The sequence below is a fragment of the Montipora foliosa genome, unplaced genomic scaffold (assembly GCF_036669935.1).
Source record: "Montipora foliosa isolate CH-2021 unplaced genomic scaffold, ASM3666993v2 scaffold_401, whole genome shotgun sequence".
Classification (NCBI taxonomy): Eukaryota; Metazoa; Cnidaria; class Anthozoa; order Scleractinia; family Acroporidae; genus Montipora; species Montipora foliosa.
This window is the reverse complement of record NW_027179703.1, coordinates 471098-477500: the sequence shown is the minus strand read 5'-3', so window position 1 is coordinate 477500 and position 6403 is coordinate 471098.

The following is a 6403-nucleotide window of genomic DNA, read 5'->3' as shown; positions in this document are numbered from 1 at the left end:
TTCCCCTTCCCGTCCGCCGGTCAAGGGAACGTGGCCTCTGGGAACGAAATTGTTTTTCATACAGTACACACTGCCACGCAATCACACAACGAAAAGTAAATTCGAAAACGCCAAGAACTTGGAATGTTGTAGGAAACAAATCTTTTAATCACCTTTTCAAATCTCAGTTCGTTGCGTTCCATCGTTTCTGAGTTATTTTGTCGAAAAGTTTCATGCAAGTTTATAGAATTTTGTATGGAGACGCCATGTGGTCCAACAACAGTGTTTTCACTGTCACGCAACAAAAAATAAAATCGGAAACCAATAAAATGAAATGTTATAAAAGACTGCTACATAAATAACTCCTCGTCTGAAGTCTGTTTGGTACATCGCTTCTGAGTTATTTGCCGAAACATGTCAGTCAATTTTACAGAGCCTTGTATGGAGACGCCATGTTGGTGTTCATCGGAGGGTCACCAACATGGCGACCTGGAATCAAAAAAACATCTGGACCTAAGTTTGCGATTTCTCTTTTCGCTCGTCATCTAGATGAAATGAGCATAAACATGTCTTCTACAGCTTGAAATGTTTAATTTGCCAAAAATCACAAAGCAAACCTGTTTTTTAACCAGACAGCTTTCAACCTCGTTCCCAGGGACTCTTTGTCGATGAGGAAAGAGACGACAATGACAATGGAGACCCTGGGAACGAGGCTGAACAGCTTCAGCTGTGGAGGGGGACAGGGGGCAGAAGCCCGGGAGAATAGGGGACGAAAGGGATACGGGAAGCGGAAGAGAAAAGGGCGGGACGCCGAAGAGAAATGCAAAACTCGACTTTTGTCATTTATTATAATGCGTCAGAATACTTTAAATAACAAGAGCCCTAACGAACATCTCCCTTATCCTCGGCAGCATTTCTGCTACCTGTTACCTATCCTCCGCGTGCCAGGTGGCACATAGGGCCTCCATAGAAGCTTTCCATGTCTCGGCAGCATTTCTATCCGTTTATCTGTGTGCATATATATGTCTTCGTTCTCTCTGAGATTTTTACAGTGTGAATAAAATTGAATTGAATTTTAATAAAAGCTAGCCTTAATGCATGTTAGTCTTCGGCAGTCATCTCTGGGAAAAGAATGTAACTTTTTGAAATTAAGTAAATTGATATTTGTCTGTCGTAACCCACCATTAACTTTCGCGCGATTTTATTGAATAGTTTAAGTCACGTGGTGGACAGTTACACGCAAGAAGAAGCAATTGTTTTCTGAGGGGAGGGGGCAGCTGTACACAGGCTACTCTTGGGTGGAGGCACCACCTCTCGTTACTCGATTTGCCATTTAAGCTTCATTAGGATGGACAGGGATACATTTCTCGCAGACAGATGCCCTTCGCATCCTTTTTTTTTTTTTTGCGCACGTTGTCATTTTTGGATGGCAGTGCTCTGAACCAAGACTGTCACACTCTGAACCAAGACTGTCACCTTCTGTTTTTGTGTATGATTCACTAAATGCAGTCTTTCCTTTGGTGTACCATCATTTGTAGTGGATCAATTGATCTTGGTTTATTCACGGCGTTTATCCACCTAATGTTCATAACTTTTTTGTCAGTGAGTTTCGAAATTTGATCTCTTCGGTGTTTGCTTGCAAAAGACAGAAACTAGAGATCTGGTAATTTTGGGCTACGTGCGGTATGTTATCCAGCGTCTAACCGACATTCCACATCAAAAGGATTAATTGAGGCTCTTGAGCAGAATTATGCATTAAAATAAGGAAAAAGCTGTTTTCGAGTGTACGTGGTAGTCAATAAATTATCGCTTGAGCAAGAACGGCTCGAAATGATTCTAATCACGGTTTTGAACTTGATGACGTTCAATATTCTGTCAGTCTTTGTAGTGAAAATGTTAAGGAAAAAGTCGTCAAGTTTTGCGAAATTTAAGGACTGAGCTAATCCTATATTACCCTAATCGTGAAATGGTATGAAGTTCAGGTATGAATAACCAGCTTTCTTTGCTTCTGAGTAGCTGTCCCGCGAGATTCGAGGAGAATGCGCGGCGAGTCCTCCAAGCCAGGGCAAAACTGAAGAAGACTGAGGAGAAGAAATGAGAAAACGGAAACCAGAAAATTTTGTTGCGACATTTAATTTCCGTCTCTACTTAAAATTTTGTAACAATAATGATCTACGACTAGAAACCAAAGTAGAAGACTGAACTTCGTTTGATTTACAACTTGAGTTCATCGAGTTGAAATGAAATTGTTATGTGATAATAGAAAATCCACCTGAGCTATCCGCAAGTTCAACTTTATTTTTTGGATTCCCTTCCTCATGACCTGTGCGCAGTTCCTGTGCAGCTACCTGATGGCATCCAAATCATCCTCACATTTTCAATACTTCAAGAGCACTCATTCTGATGGACTAACCACATTCAGACACGTTACGGCTCAGAGGGAAGCACAAGGAGGATACTACCTCCATGCATGGGGAATATCACGAAGAGAGCACAAATTTGCATATTTCTTTAAGTACCCCTCTCTAGTTGTTGCTCCTCCCCAACCTCGTTTCCAGGGTCTTTCTCTACCTCCTTTGTCGTTAACAAAGGAGTATACAAAGAAGAGAGACCATTGTAAGGAGCTTGGTTTCCCCTCTTGCAGACAGCAGGCTCTGCATGATTTTCCATCTAAATGTTCACACTGAGAAGACTAAAAACCTGTCACGTGTTCCTTGACAGCGTTTTCCCGTAAATTTGTTCTGGGTTTTATTATCAAGTTAAAGAACAAACGAACAATGTTATGCCATCCTAAATAGAAGTAGCTTGATTCTTAGACGGTCCAAGGTCGTTCGTGTCACGCACTCTTCTCCTTTTCCCGTCCATTGCAGGTCGCTATTGTCACGCACTCTTTTCCATTTCCCGTCTAGGAAAGAGAGAAGAGTGCGTGACAAGAGAGACCTGGACCGTCTGAGAATCACGCCAAAATAGAAGACTTTGCTATACTATATTGTGAGATGAGGACATTATATTTATTCAATGGTGATTCGGGGATACTTGGAAAAAATCCGAGTGCTCCTTTGTGAGGAGTCGAACCTACGATCTTCCGATTACTAGTTCGGATGCTCTACCTCTGAGCTATAGGAGACTTGAATAAGTTGAACCATGAAACTAGGTTCAGATGACAATTCAGTTGTACCACTTTACTGCCAGCCTGCGTGGCTGGCGGTATTGTTGGCGCGTGAGGCAAATAACAAGAGGAGAATGGGGAGAGGCACTGGCCCCTCACCATTCTCTCGCGCCAACAATACCGCCAAGAGTAGGCAGACTAGACTATTATACTGCTGGGATCTAAACTGTCGAAATAGAGCATGATTACAGCTACAATCTTGGATTAGTACCTCCCTTCCCCCCAAATCAATAGGGAGCTTTAGCAACGACAACGGGAACGGCAACGAGAACATAAATTCCCACTTCGAGACTATTCCAAGCTTTTTTAACATGACAATGGTGTGGCAGTCCCTCAAGAATGAAACCGATATGAGAATTTGGGGGAGAAAATGAAAATTTATCCTCAAGTGCTGACGTCCTCCATAAATCCTTAAATTTGGCTATTTCACGTTGTTGTTTTGCTGACGACGGCAACAAAATGGACAAAAATGAAAAACGCACGTGCAGAGCGAGCAAAGATATTGCTTTTGCCTACTAAATATGCAAATTTGTGACGTTCTCGTTGCCATCGCCGTTGTCGTCGCTAAAGCTCCCTAATGATGAATCCGCGCGCAAGTTGAAGCCCGCCATTTTTTCATCAATGAAACTGGGGGGAGGGGTGGTCTCCATTTTCCATTTGAAATGTCCAAATTTCACAATCAATCTTACGTAAGCCGGAAAGAATGTTCATCGATAGATTTTACTCGGCTCCTTGGTCACACAAAAACTCAAAATTCTCGCGAACAAAACATTAGTCACCTTTGTGTCTCACAAAATTACTGCGAAAAGGCGTTGTTCTTTGTCCAACAAAACCGCTTTTGACAAAGACACAACTTTCTAGCAACTTGCGATGTTTGCCCCTTGGACGTCAGCCTGTGAAGACGTCTCTGGTCTCTGCCCTACTCGGCTTAACCGTGAACAGTGCAACGTTCCACCGTGTTAATCATGAACAAGACAGTTTGTGACGCGGCGGGGCCTACGCGCCGGCGGTTTATAGTCCTTATTCATACTACTGAGAACATTTGACTGAGAACATTTGACGAGGAGTCTGAAATAACTATCAGCTCCATTGCTTACCCCAAAAAGGTCAGAAAAAATTGTATTTTGTACTGGCAAAAGAGCTATCTTGCTACCGTTTGCTCCATTTTCCTTCGGAAAATCCGTTTTTAAAGGGAGTAGATCATTTGTTTAGATGATTGCAGACATTTCGTGGCTCTCGTGGTTTGTAGCAGACATTTCGTGGCTCCTCGTAAAAAATGTTTATTTACCTCCAACAAGCCAAGAAAGGAGGCCATTTAGATTCGATTAAGCGCCCAACTTCGAATAAGCGCCCACCCTGAAGACAGAAAAAGTTAATAAGCGCCAACCCCCAAAGACAAGATTGCCCAGACTGACATCCATCCAGCAAGCCCTAACAGCTTATGCGCGACTGACCCATTTGCTGACGTTAAGCTGTCGGATGTCGAGGAGGCAGCACCAGAAAGTTCACTTATTGAACTCAGCGACAATGACATTGGCCGTTTTTATGCTAGAGACGTTAAAGTCGTCTCAAGACGACTTTAATGTCTAGTATAAAAACGAGAAATAAGACAGACGCATTTAACGTCTGACGACTTTAACGTCTTGTTTTAAGTGCGTCGTTGAGACGTACTTAACAGACGACTTTAATGTCTCAGACGTTAAATGCGTCTAGTATAAAAACGGGACGCCCTAACTTGGACGCATTTAGCCCTGAGTCCTTTGTTAATCTGCACTTTGTTCCTTCCTTGCTCTCTTGGTCGACAAGAAAAAACAAGCCATACGCCGAGGCTAAATCTAGTTCCTCGTCCATCGCCAGAAAATATCCTGATTCCTAGACTGATTTCTGTCACAAAAAATATTTTCATCTGTCCTTCTAGGCGACGTTGAGACATAAATTTGAGTAGCTGCAATTCCGCCACGTTTATTTGCTCATATATTCGTGTGTTAACGTTTATTTGGTGCCGACTTTGCTCGTGCCCAGTGTCTTCCGATAATAGAACCTACAATCCTAGACAAAACTGTTGAGAAGGTTAGCACTTTTGAAGTCTTTATTGCTTCTCTCCCCTCCCCCCTCCTTCAATGTTGTGCAAAACTGAATGGTTTCAGTGGAAAATTGTTGACTTACCTTCCAACATTGAAGGGGGGGAGGGGGGCTACGTAATAGAAAGTAAAACTATTTCTTTTGAGCTTTAACAGAAGCAGGTTGAAATACGGCCCTGGTGTGGTTCATTTACATAACCTTCCCAACTACTTTTGTCTATGATTGTCTGAAAAATCTGGGCGTGGTCTTAAATTGGAAAGACGACTTTTTTCTTAGCGTTTACAGTGCCTTTGAAAAACAAACACAATTAGCGTTTGCATTAACATTTAACTGCTTTTTGCCATGTTATCGTGAATTTTAGGCGTTGATCTGGTTAAAAATAGGGCAAGGTTTCAACTTCATACATGTGTTAGGACGTCCTGTTGCATTAGTGTCTCAATGGTATTAAATTGTAGAGCAAATAACATGATGAAAATTCCTTCGTAAATGAATCGAAAGGGGAGGGAACTAAATGATAGTTAATTAAAGCCAAAAAGCTGGTCTTGAAAGGTCAAACGAGTTCACGGACTAAACTCTTACAATGGCGGACGTCAGTTGCACTTTGCCAAGTTGAGAACAGCGCCTTTCAAAACGTCATGTGTGCATTTCAAACAGAGTCACATTAAATAAGTAAATTAACAGTGATTACTTTTTTTGCACCAGTAGCGTGAGTAGGATGGCCTGTCAATCATTGACCTATTTTGGGAACAGTAAACATGTATGTGAACATTACTCCATGACATTACTCCATAAGAAAATGCGAAATATATGCCCAATGAATGTGATATTTTGCAACAATAACGTAGTTATATGTAAAGCATACTGGAATACGTACACTGTATTTCTGATTATGGACAAAAGTTATTGTATCTACTTATTTTCAACATTACTCCATTGAAACCATGTATACACAAAGGTTAATTAGATGCATTATTTCAGTTTAAGCTCTCTTTATGGAGTAATGTTGCAGTTTACCTAAAATAAAGCTGATAGGACCATGCAAAGTCCTACTACTATTTCCTTCGAAACCCTTTACACTCCAGTTTCAATAATTTATCTGTAGCTGTGCTGTAAAGGCATTATTTTAGGCTTCGAAAATGGAGTAATGTTGGGAGTGATGTCGGGAGTAATGTA